We start from the raw sequence: 12,368 nt of genomic DNA on the forward strand, positions 1-12,368 counted from the left end.
CTCCTAGCCAAACACAGCCCCGCCCCCCTACAGAATACATGAGCAAATAAAGTGCTACTCTTTAAGCAATAAGGTGGGGTTCAGTTTGTCCTAGAGCAACAGACAACATACAAAGTTAGCTAGTTCTGACTAATACATTGAGATAGAGATAAAACTGATCTTAACCAGAAATGACTGGGCTAAGAGAACTGGCTTCAACTGTTATGGTTCCTACATAACTGCCCAAGGAGTGGGGACATGGACAATTTGATACGCTCGTAAAAAGCTTGTGGCATACCATCATGCCACAGCACAGTGGTCTGAAATCCACTCCAGGTGACTTTCTTCTTACCCATAAAATTGGCATGATGGAGTGATATACTATTAAAATATGACTAATATGCTTTTATTACTGCTATTACAGATATTTCTTTCTGCCCTTTGCCCCAACCACTCCCATTTTGCCATCTCTCCACCCTTTCTTTCTTGTTCAAGTACGTCGTTTAGAATCCATAATTTCTAGGAAGGAATATTGTCTTGGCTGGGTTTCAGTCCCCTAGAACTTGGAGGAGGAGGAAGTCATATTTGTTATTGTTGTTGTTGCAGTATTGGGGTTTGAACCCAGGGCCTCATGCATTCTAGGCAGGCACTCTACCACTGAGCTATTTCGCAGCCTAGAAGTCACATTCTAATATGCTGGTGACTCACTAAAAGGAATCTGGATCCCTGCTCTAACAAAACTAAAATCCTGGATGGTTTGGGAAACCATATGAGAACATGCTACTACTATGGTTTGAATACACATATTGAAGTTTGTCGGGGTTTCCAGGACCCCCAGCCTTGGGCATGGTCAAGATGGCGCCTGACGCTGAGCCAAAAGCGGCCAGCTATACAGTAAACAACCAGCGAATTCCAATGATTGGCTAGTTAACGATGTGACTAGAGCATGCCCCCCTCGTGTACCTATCCTATGCTTGCAGCTGTCCGCGTTTTCCTCGTGTACTCTCCCCTGATTGGTTGAAGTGTATATAAGCCTGGTGGGTGGGAGAGTAGAGAGGCAGAAGCGGAAGAAGTGGCGGAGGCGGAGGCTGAAGCTGAGCTGGAAGCTGAGAGTGCGCGGAAGCTGGGAGAAGCTGAGAGAAGAGAAGCTGGGAGTGCGCGGAAGCTAGGAGTAAGGGAAGTGTAGGAGAGGGACTGTACATAATAAACTTCCAAAGCTTCAGACGTTTGTCGTGTCTCTCTCTGCGGGCAGAGGGAGCGCGATAGAAGTTAAATCTTCATTGTGAGGTATTAAGAGGATGGAAACTTAATCTAACTAGGGAGTTTAGAGGTAGAGCCTTCAGGAGGTGATTTGGATTAAATAAAGTCACCAGAGTAGTAGTTCAATGATTAAATACTAGTGACTTTCTAAGAAGAGAAGGACAAGCAAATGCATGTGTATTCACTTCCTGCCTCTTGTAATACAATGCCCTGCACTGCCTAGAGACTCTGCCTGCAAGAAGGCTATAACCAGATGCAACCCCTTGACTTTGGACCAGAATCATGAGCAAAAACAAACCTCTTTAATTTATAACTTACCCAATATCAGCTTGTGGTATTGCACTGTTATCAACAGTTTTCCCAAGTGGAGCCTAGAAAGCCAGTACAGGAAAAATTAATGGGGTGATGTGTCTAGGAAGGTGGGGCTCAATGTGGTGTAGAGCAACAGAGAATTCCTGGTGTAGGATGGATCCGGAGACATACATACACCAGACTTGAAGGAACCTCCCAGCTGGGAATAAGCAACAATTTAGCAGTGCCCCATATTCTATGAAAACCAAGAATCAGAAACCCCTTCTCATACTTCCTGATGCCTTGATACATTGTAACTCTTCTAGAAATTATAGGCAAAGCTAGGCAAGAACTAGGGGACTCCTGAATTATATGAGATTAAATTAATTACAGAAAAATTAAGTCCTGCCATATCTTAATCTATGGAATGAAATCTGTTCCCTTACCCAAGGTTTAAGTACTTGTCAAATTACTTCCAGCTCTATCGTTTGATACATATATAATGATATACATATCAAAATGAATATTTTACTATTCTCTGCATGTGTTATGTATCTCCATAGCGATCAACTTAAAATATATATTAACAAGTTAGCCACAAGGTGGTACTAGAAAGCTATCTTTTACTTGCAGTCCTAGGTCTTGAAAATCATTGATTTTAAGATATAACTTCTGTGAATTACTGTAAAAGCAACAATAATTATAGTAAAAATTGATATGGCAGCAATTGGGTTTATGTAAGGCAATGCTTATTTTTTAAAAATCATAAAAATAGACTCCATGGGAGATGCTATCAGCTGGTTTGTATTCTTCTTCTTTTTTCTTATCTACTATCGTGTCATGTAATATCCCAATCATTGTGCAAAACATCAAGGACTAATACATTCTGATCCATCAATAAATAAACATGGTCTCTTAGGTCTTAGACTTTAAAAATTAAATGGATTTTTTATGGAATATTCCTCAAAAATGTCTGAAACACCATTAAGCTATCTCCCAAACACAAAAAGCTCAGTCTCAAAATGTGGGCACAATAGGTTCAGCAAATGCATCCTGTAATTCACTGAGCACTTGTTATGTCATGCCAGGGAAGGCTGAAGGAGAAGGAAAATTGTCTCTTCCTCCTGGAAGTCTTTCTAGTTTCCTCCTTTGTTTTCCTTTTTAAGAAGATATAGTTTTAAAGAAATGCACAATGAAAGGGGAAGAAGAGGTTTGGAGAAGCTCACAGGAAGAACTTTGTAAGGAACAGGGTGGGTACAATAGCTAAACTATGGAACCAACCTAGGTGTCCTCAAACAGATGAATGGATAGAGAAAATGTGGTATATAAACACAATGGAATTTTACTCAGCCATAAAGAAGAATGAAATTATGGCATTTGCCTGTAAATGGATATGGAACTGGAGATGATCGTGCTAAATGAAATAAGCAACTTCCAAAAAAGCCAAAGGCCAAATGTTTTCTCTGATATGCGGATGTGAACCCACAATAAGAGGGGAGGGAGAATAGAAGTTCACTGAATTAGACAAAGGGAAATGAAGGGAAGGGAGAGAGGATGGGAACAGAGAAGACAGTAGAATGAATCGGACATAACTTTCCTCTGCTCATATATGAATACGCCAGTGCGACTCCACATCATATACAACCACAAAAATGGAGAATTATGCTCCATGTACGTATAACATCTCAAAATATGCTCTATTGTCATGTATGACTAAATAGAACAAATTTTTTAAAAGAAAAGAAAAAGGGGTGTATGTAAGTGAAGGAACCATGTCACAACCCTGATAGCCCCTCATAGGGAGCCTATACAGGCGGGTTGAAGGAACTAAGGAAAAAAGTGACATCAGGTGATCAAAGTTGTTCTGGTAGTAGAGGAATTTTACCTTACTGGGAAGTGGAGCCACTGTGTGATTTTGAAGATAGAAGTGATCTAAATGTGTCAGCTGGCAAATGTTCTTGTAGGATTGTAAGAAAACAATGTTTTGAGGATGCCAGGCAACTGTAGGCTGTAAAACTCAGGCTCAGAAGTGATAACACTTTAAAAGATCTAACTGTGGTGGTTAAAAAAAGAATCAGATAAGAATCTGTAAGAGGATGCAGTAAGTTGGGAGACTGAATGCCCCTTATGAAACTGTTAAAAAGAACTAAGAAGAGAGAGAATCTATTCATGGAGTTCTCTCCTGGGACCCTCTGCAAAGAAGAAAACGTCTAAAACTTACTGAAAACAAAAATGGTTATAACTGTATATTTAATATTTCCATTTTATTAAAGAATCCAGCTTTTAAACAACAAAACTTACCCTCGCAGGTAGTTGAAAAGTGGTAGATATATTTTTCCATAGCTCAACAATTTATATGCCACAAAATAATGACTTTATTTTCCCCATGGCATGGAGTACTTTGTAAATATAATATTCTCACTGATATTTTTCTTCAAAATTTTTGTAAGCAGTCAGCCATGGTGTCACACTCCTGTAGTCCCAGAGACTGCAGAGGCTGAGGCAGAAGGATTGAAAGTTCAAGGCGAGCCTGGGCAATTTAGCAAGACCTTGTCTCAAAAAGTTTAAAAGAACTGGGGATGTAGCTCAGTGTTAGAGCATCCCTGGGTTTAATCCAGGGTTTAAAGAAAAAAAAAAAAACCTTCATAAGCAAAATCTGGGTAATCATTAAATCTTCCTGATGGGTTTATTGTTTTGTTTTTTTACATTATTCTTTTTACTCTGGGACATGTTTGAAAATGTTGACAAGCTTGTTAAAAAAATCATTAAGAGTTTTCCAGCCCCAATATGTAACAAGTTAGTAACCCTACTTACACACATGTGATAGATTAAGGGAGACATGTTCCTTCAGGAAATGCAGCCACTTATTTGAATGAATCAAACCAAAGTGCTCAACATCATCCAAAAGCAGTCAACTTCAACAACCTGCTCCAAAAGAAAGACCAGCCTGGCATTCTCTGGGAGAGGAATAATGTTTAGGGATAACCCAATGCCGGATGATTTCCCCAAATTTCTTTCAAGCTAATTTGGTAAATTAACTCATGACTAACATGAAAGGGAAAAGGACCACATGGTTAAAAAAGATTATGTTAGTCAGTCTTGGCTGCCATAACAAATACCATAGACTGAATGGCTCACATAATAAATTTATGTTCTACAGTTCTGAAGGTTGAAAAGTCCATCGTCAAAATTCAGCAGATTTGGGGAAGAATCCAGCAGATTTCAGAATTTCAGTTTCTGGGAAGGATTCTCCCTGGCTTGTGGACAGCAGATTACTTGCTGTGTGCTCACATGGCCTTTTCTTGGTGCAAGTTCAAAGAGCTTGCTCACTAGTCTCTTCTTGAGAGGGCACTAAGGGCACTATCCTGATAACTGCATCTAATCCCAATTTCCTCTCAAGGGCCTGGTCTCCAAATACCATCACATTGGGGTTAGAGAATCAACACATGAATGCAAGGGGGACAAAAACATTCATTCCATAAGGGAAACATAAGGGACTTCCAGAGTTAGTGCTCAAATTCACATATATGCCAACTGACTCCTCAAATGGTCCCCAATCCCATCTTTCCTTTCCTATAAAGACTCACAGTTGTGGGGTCCAAAAAGTGCATCAGATTCATTCTTCAACCACTTCCTCTCTTCCAACTTGTAAGAACTGTTGAATGGACTCTATCAGAAAGCTGTAAATGAGTGCTAAGAATTAGTAGTTTTCCAGGGTCATTTCCCTTTTAATAAGGGAGCCTTAACAAAAACCCTCCAAATTGCAATGAAATAAATGTCTTCTGGTGTTATATCAGTAAATGCTTTAATGCCTGCAAAGTTTGCAAACTTGTGATTCCATCTCATAATACCCAGAATCACACATAGAAGTGGTTATTGCTCCCTTTGCTTGTGAGACTGACCCTTGTCAAGAATTAAGTAACATATGAGTAAAGAAGACAGGTGTGCCTTCCTGGTAATACTCCAGTGTAATATGCAAGTAAAACATTAATTAAGGGGAAATAATAATGGAATTTTAGAAATAGAAGGGACCTTTGAAATTCAACGGGATCAGTTTACAAATGCTCACACAAAGTATTACTTGTCTGGGTGGATTCCCAATACTGTATAGTCACTTGAATACTCCAAACTAGCTTATTTTTCTATTACATTGTTTCACATTATTGTTTCATATGGTTAGACATCAAGATCAGCTTCAGTCTGAATTTGTTTGCAAGGAGGTGGTCTTGCCTCTTCATCAGCAAGACTTTAATTTCTTAGCCCTGACAAGTAATTCTATGTGTTTCATACTATGTTGGACTTCAAAGATTGGTTTGTGGTTTCCTGTTAAAGCAAGGCACACATGTTGAAATGCCAGCTATTACTACCCTATCTTTTCTGCTCATAATTCACAACTGCAGGTAATCTTTGGGTAAGTATAGTCTTCTTGCTTCCTTAATTATCAGTTCATAACTGATATCAGACAGGTCTCTTTGCAGATTCTTCAGAAGGTCTCTGACATTAAAGAGACTTGTGAGGTCAATGGAGAAATGCTATAACTAATAAATATTTCAAACACACAAATCTACCATCTCTCTTCTTGGTTTTTGTTTTTGCTTGCTATGTTGTTATTCTGGCTTGTTAGTTTAGTTTAGTTTTGTTTTTTGTTTTTAAAAGCAAGGTTTCACTATGTTGTCAAGACTGACCTTAAACTCCTGGGTTCCGTGATCCTCCTGCCTCAGCTTCCCAAGTAACTGGGACTACAGGCCTATATGACCACACCTAGCTTGTTCTGATTGCCCAATGTGACTATGGTAGACATTCCTCTTTATGCTTTTTTTCCACAGTCCCCTGGAGATGTAGGTTATGGTGACATCAGAACTTAGTGGTTGGGAGCAGTGAAGAATATGGAAACAGGGTTGTCCACTGATAACACCCATGTGGGTTTGATGTTATTAAGAAAGGGGTAATATCAACCCATGCTTAGATTAATAACAGAAGAACATTAAAGGTATTCTGAGACATTTTTTCAAACTTGAATCATGGTCAATTTCAAATCCAAAGTGAACCAGAATAGTGTCATGAACCTGCATGATGTCTCACCCAGCCTCATCACTCTGCCATTTTTGATTCATCTGCACCTCCACATACTTCCCACTTTTACATTATTATGATCATTTTAAAGTATAATGTACATACATTGAAGTGCACAATTTTAGCTCTATAATTTGGAAATGGATATACCTATGAAATCCACACCCCTCTCTTTCCTTTTGAGCACATTTAAGTTCTACAAATCTGTGGATAAAACAAACTTTTAGCTTTTCTCATTTCAAATCACAAGGCATTGTTGTGGGTGTTCCTCACATTGGGAATGCCTTCCCCTCCTCCCACTTCAACACTGCAAGATCACTCCTTCTTCTCCCACCTTTTTTCTGACACTACTTGTCTCTGCACATTTCTGTCGAGCTTCTTAGACTTGAGAATTCAAATAAGATTTCCAGTAATTTCCTCATTGACTCTATCCACCTCTGCTAAAAAGCCTACTCCACTCCTGACCTAGAATCCAGGAGTTTAACTCTCTAACACTCTCTCTCTCTCTCTCTCTCTCTCTCTCTCTCTCTCTCTCTCTCTCTCTCCTCTCTCTGTCCCTCTCTTTGCAAGGGTATTAGGGATTGAATTCAGGGGCACTTAATCACTGAGCCACATCCCCAGCCATTCTTATTTTTTATTTTGAGACAGGATCTCACTAAGTTGCTTAGGGCCTTTCTAAGTTGCTGAGGCTGGCTTTGAGCTTTCAATCTTACTGCCTCAGTCTCCAGCATCGCTGGGATTACAGATATGTGCCACCATGCCTGGCCTAGCTCACTCTTGGCTGCTTTGCCTGCTAGAGTAGCTAAATGGAGCAGGTTGGCCATTTTTGGCCCACCCTGGAATAAGAAAGGGAACAAGAGGTACATATAATGCATTCTTCCCTGGTCACCACAAGTGGATGTCTAGAAGGTGAAGGAAGTGGGGAGGAATGAGAGCAATGCCTCAGGTCCTTCCTGACCAAAAGAAAGAAAAGTAGAGCCACTAGGCCAAGAGCGTCAGGGTAATTCTTCTTGCTGTAAGTGTCTTTCTCCTCAAGCAGTAATTATAAACCTGGTACAAAAGATTACACTCTTTTTATATAGTGTCCCCCCAAAAAATGCATAAATGAAAAATGTGTGTGAAACAATAGTAAGCTACAAATTATAGACATTCTAATATTTTCTATTTTCTATTTCTCTAGTTCATTAAAAAAAATCTGGTCACTATCCAGTAGAATGATTTGGCAACCTCACACTTGGGTTGCAAACTGCAGTGTGAAAATCACTGCCCTAAGGATTTGGCTTATGATGTTGAAAAGGAGCTCTTGACCTCACCATTTCATCATTTTTTTACTAGGGACCAATCTGATCCCTCTCTGAGTGTAGTTGCTTAATTTAAGTTCACAATACCAAGACTCTTTGCAAGTGATGGTATTTGTCTAGGCATTATGTAAAGTCAACCAACATTGAACTCCTGGCAGGTGATTCATAGTCAGCCCAATCCACCATGGCCTTGGTAAAGTTGGCTGAAAAGTCAGTCATAGTGTGAGGTGATAACAATACATAGCCAAGCACACAATCAGCTCACCCTAAATATTCCCTATGGTATTTTTTAGACACTTGATCTGCAAAAAGAAATGCAAACATATATAAGTAATACTGGGTGTGCAAATAAATATCAGGCCCCCTCTTCATTTGAACCTATATACTATACAGCTAATTTCCTACATAAGAAACAAACAAACAAACAAAAAAGCTGGTCATGGTGGCCCATGCCTGTAATCCCGGCAGTTAAGGAGGCTGAGACAGGAGGATTGCAAGTTCAAATCCAGCCTCAGCAATTTAGCAAGCCCTAAGAAACTTAGTGAAACCCTGTCTCAAAATAAAACACCAAAAGGACTGGGGAAGAGCTCAGGGGTTAAGTGCACCTGAGTTCAATCCTTGGTACCAGATCAATAAATAAATAAATGGAAAATATTTTAAAAGAAAGGGTCTGAACCTATAATCCCAGCAATTCAGGAGGCTGAGGCAGGAGGATTCCAAGTTCAAGATCAGCCATAGCAAATTAGTGAGGTTCTAAGCAACTTAACAAAACTCTGTCTCAAAATTTTAAAAAGTTTTAAAAAGTGCTAGGGATGTGGTTCAGTGGTTAAGCATCTCTGGATTTAATTCCTGTTACCAAAAGAAAAAAAAGGGGGAGGGGGTCTGTAACATGTGAATAGAGAAGATAGTTCTGCCTTCCAGGTAATTCTCCAATGTAATAACTAAAACATTAATTATGAGAAATAAATCATGGAATTTTAGAAAGAGAAGGGAGCTTTGAAATTCAACTGAATCATTTTATAAATGATCAAACCAAGTATCTGATATTCAACAATAAAAATCCTGGAAATATCATGATTCATTTTCATAATAAAAATCATAATATCTAAGTTTCATCGGACTAATCCCAGTGATCCAATGTGCTTTATATGCAGTTTCACAAAACCCCCATGAAACAAATGATGCCATAATCCCTATTTTGCAGATAGAGAAACTAAACTTCAGAAAGGTTACATCATTTGCCCAATATCACTCAAAGTGTCATCAGCATAGACAGGATTTGAACTCAAGCTTTCCATTCTGTGTGGACACAAAGATGTACTATTTCATCCTCCTTCAAGAAAATACTTGGTACCCTACATACTAGGAGTGCTGTAAGCAGCAGTAAACTCTTCACAAATTCTCTCAGCCCCAAAGAATCTTGCCAGAGTGTTGTTGTTTGGTTAGGAGGGTTCCATGAAAACCTGTGCAGAAATGTTGAGAGTTAAAATGTAGGTGGGACGTGGCTGGAGTGGGTGTGTCACTGGGGGGTGTACTCTGGAAGGAGTTTTCTTCTCTACATTGCCCCCGTCCACCATCCCTGCTTCCTAGCTGTGGTAAGCTGAGCAACTATCCCCTGCCTTGCCCTTCTGCCATAATGCCCCTCCTTGCCTCACGTCCACAACAATGGAGTTGGCTGACCACGGGCCAAATTTCTGAAACTATGAACTCAAAATATCAAGTATCCTAGTCACAGTGACATAAAGCTAACACATAATCATAACCTTCTTGGAGCAACCTATCTGGTGACAGATTGAGGTGGAGGTATAAAAACTCAGTCACAGCAAGACAATTCTGAAAGACCTTATGAGCTCCAGAGTTTCCTATTAGGTCATACAAGTTTGCTATCAGAGCTACATGAAAACTGACTTCTTCCTCTGTCCAGTCCTGCTTCCTTTCCCATGTTTCCCTCAGTTCTCTCCAGGACTCTTTAATAGATATCTTATACACCAAATTCTATTTCCCTTACAACCAAACCTGTAGGAAGGGAAGTCCTCCCAACAGACAGAGCTTCAAGTGATTATCCACTATGTACAGAAAAAAATGTCCCTAAGTTGCATATGGTCTTACAGATGGCCTGGAAAGCTGGTCAGAAGGAAAGGAATGCTAAAAAGAGGAATATAGGAAAGAAGATGGAGACAAGCAGGATTAAGGGAGATAGGGGAGTGGACACAAAATGTGGAGACCTTTACCTGCATCTCAAAGTTCACCAAAGAGCATTTACCATAAAAGAGGCAGTTAAAAAATAAACAAAATGATTTGGCCAGATGATGCCAGTCAGCCCCTGTCATCAGCCACCCTAGATCCAGAATAATAGGTTCGTGATAACAAAAATGGATGCTTACCATAAATGTAACACACTTAACAGCCAATATAAGCTGTTGTGATTGCCAAATGTCCAACTCGCTTTTAACAGAGTCTAATGCTTGTACCCCAATGTGCCACCCCTACTTGAAAGGATCAACTGTCTATTTACTTAATGGCAAGTCGACTCCATTGGATCACTTCCACTCTGAAGGAATTCACAGTAGGGCCAGTGACTCATGCTCACAGGAATAGACACATATTTCTTTTATGGGTTTGCCTTTCCTATCTGCAGGGTTTCAGTCAGTATTACTATCCAAGATTTATAGAGTGTTTTCTCTATTAACATGACATTCCACATAACTTTGTGTCAAATCAGGAAATCCATATTACACTACAGAAAGTGCAGCAGTGAGCTCGTGACCATGAGATCCACTGATATTACATACTACACCTCGAAAAATCTGCTGAAAAGAGAGACAAGAGCAGCTTCCTGGAGCACAGTTGAAGTGCCATCTTGAAGGTAATACTTTATGAGGGTGGCAAACTATCCTCCCGGACACAGAACATAACTTGAATCAAAGACATTTATATCATGCTATGTCCCCAGAAGGAAGAGTACCTGGGTCTATGACCACTTTTATTTCTCATGACTCACTTTGGGAATTTGTGCCTCCAGTCTCCAAAACTCTGGCCTCTGATGTCAAAAGGAAAACACCCAGATGTCCAAAAGTGATACACCCAGAGTTCCCTTGAACTTCAAGCTTTAGATACCACCTAGGCACTTTGGAATACTTTTGTTTGGAGGTCAGTAGGTGTTGGGGCAAGCCCCAAAATGGTTGTAGTTAGACTCCCTCACCAGGACTTCGGCAGGTTGTTATGTTTTTAGTATGTCACCAGAGCTGGGAACTAGTTTTGTTATAGTTAGTCAAGGCCAGAAACACTCTGGTTTAGCAAATATACTCAAGGTCATAAACATTAACTTGTGAGCATGTGCTGCCTTATGTAACCTGTTGGCAGTGTGCCTTTTTTGTTTGACCTACATATAAAGAGGATCCTTGGAAAAGACTCAGGGCAAAATGGGCTAATGGGGACAAAAATGGGGGCAAAATGAGGGCTAAAATGGAACCGACTGGGTACTGAAACTGGAGGCTTGGAGGTTGTGGCCACCACTTAATAAAGCATGTCTACTATCTTAATTTTGTATTTTACATCTTTTTCCACCAAACCTCAAATCTGTTTCCTGTCTCTGAGCCCCTGCAGAACAGGAGGCAAGAAGAGTTATCATCTTGGCTGGGTAATTAACCCCAATAATTAAGAGGAGGCAACACTACAGTTATACAGTAGGGGCAAAGAGAGCATAGCACCTAGGTGATTGATTTGGGTACCTCTTGGTAATTCTTTTTCCCGTTGTAATAATAAAAGAACAAGTGTACCAATATCATCCTCATCAGAGATAAGCATCTGGGTTGTGTCACCTGCTAAGCAACCTACATTGGTTGTGAGAATGAAGGAAGTCTAGACTTGTTAGTGGAGGAGGGAGACAATGAACATCAGTAGGGATCCCAAGACTTGTAGCAATCATCATTTTTCCACTAAACCTCCTCTTCTAAAATTGCTTCAGAAGGGCTGGGAGTGCCACTCAATGGTAGAGCATATGCTGGGTTCAATCCCCAGCACCAAAAAAGAAAAAGAAAAAATCTTCAGAAGTAGATCCATCAGAATCCAGTTCCCCAATCATATGTGAAGTGACATATATGAAGTGATCCAAATGACTGTGATTAAGATAGTAATGCACCATCCATTTCTCCTTTCACGAAAGAACTTGTTTCCTCAGCTGCTAAGACATCCATGAGAAGGTAATCTTTAGGTGTCAGTCTATTGACTCTGCCACAGAGAGACACCCTGCCCAGGGTCACAGCCTTCCTGGATTGTGGATACAGTGTATTGGGGATCTACATCCGATGACAATTGAGGGAGTGGTATAAAGGCCTAGCCATTTCATTTCAATAAAGAACTATCTGATGTGTTAGATAAAATAATGTCCCCTCCAAAGATATTCACATCCTAATCTCTGAAACCTATAAATATGCTGTTATATGACAAGGGGGGATTAAGGTT

The 12,368-nt window shown here is 39.9% G+C and overlaps 1 non-coding gene across 1 annotated transcript; it reads right to left on the minus strand.

The window, feature by feature from the left end:
- Window positions 1-579: 579 nt before the first annotated feature.
- Window positions 580-651, minus strand: Trnas-aga (transfer RNA serine (anticodon AGA)). Its single transcript has one exon. It is a non-coding gene; the product is annotated as a tRNA-Ser (tRNA).
- Window positions 652-12,368: the final 11,717 nt, after the last annotated feature.

The sequence above is a fragment of the Sciurus carolinensis genome, chromosome 6 (assembly GCF_902686445.1).
Source record: "Sciurus carolinensis chromosome 6, mSciCar1.2, whole genome shotgun sequence".
Lineage (NCBI taxonomy): Eukaryota > Metazoa > Chordata > Mammalia > Rodentia > Sciuridae > Sciurus > Sciurus carolinensis.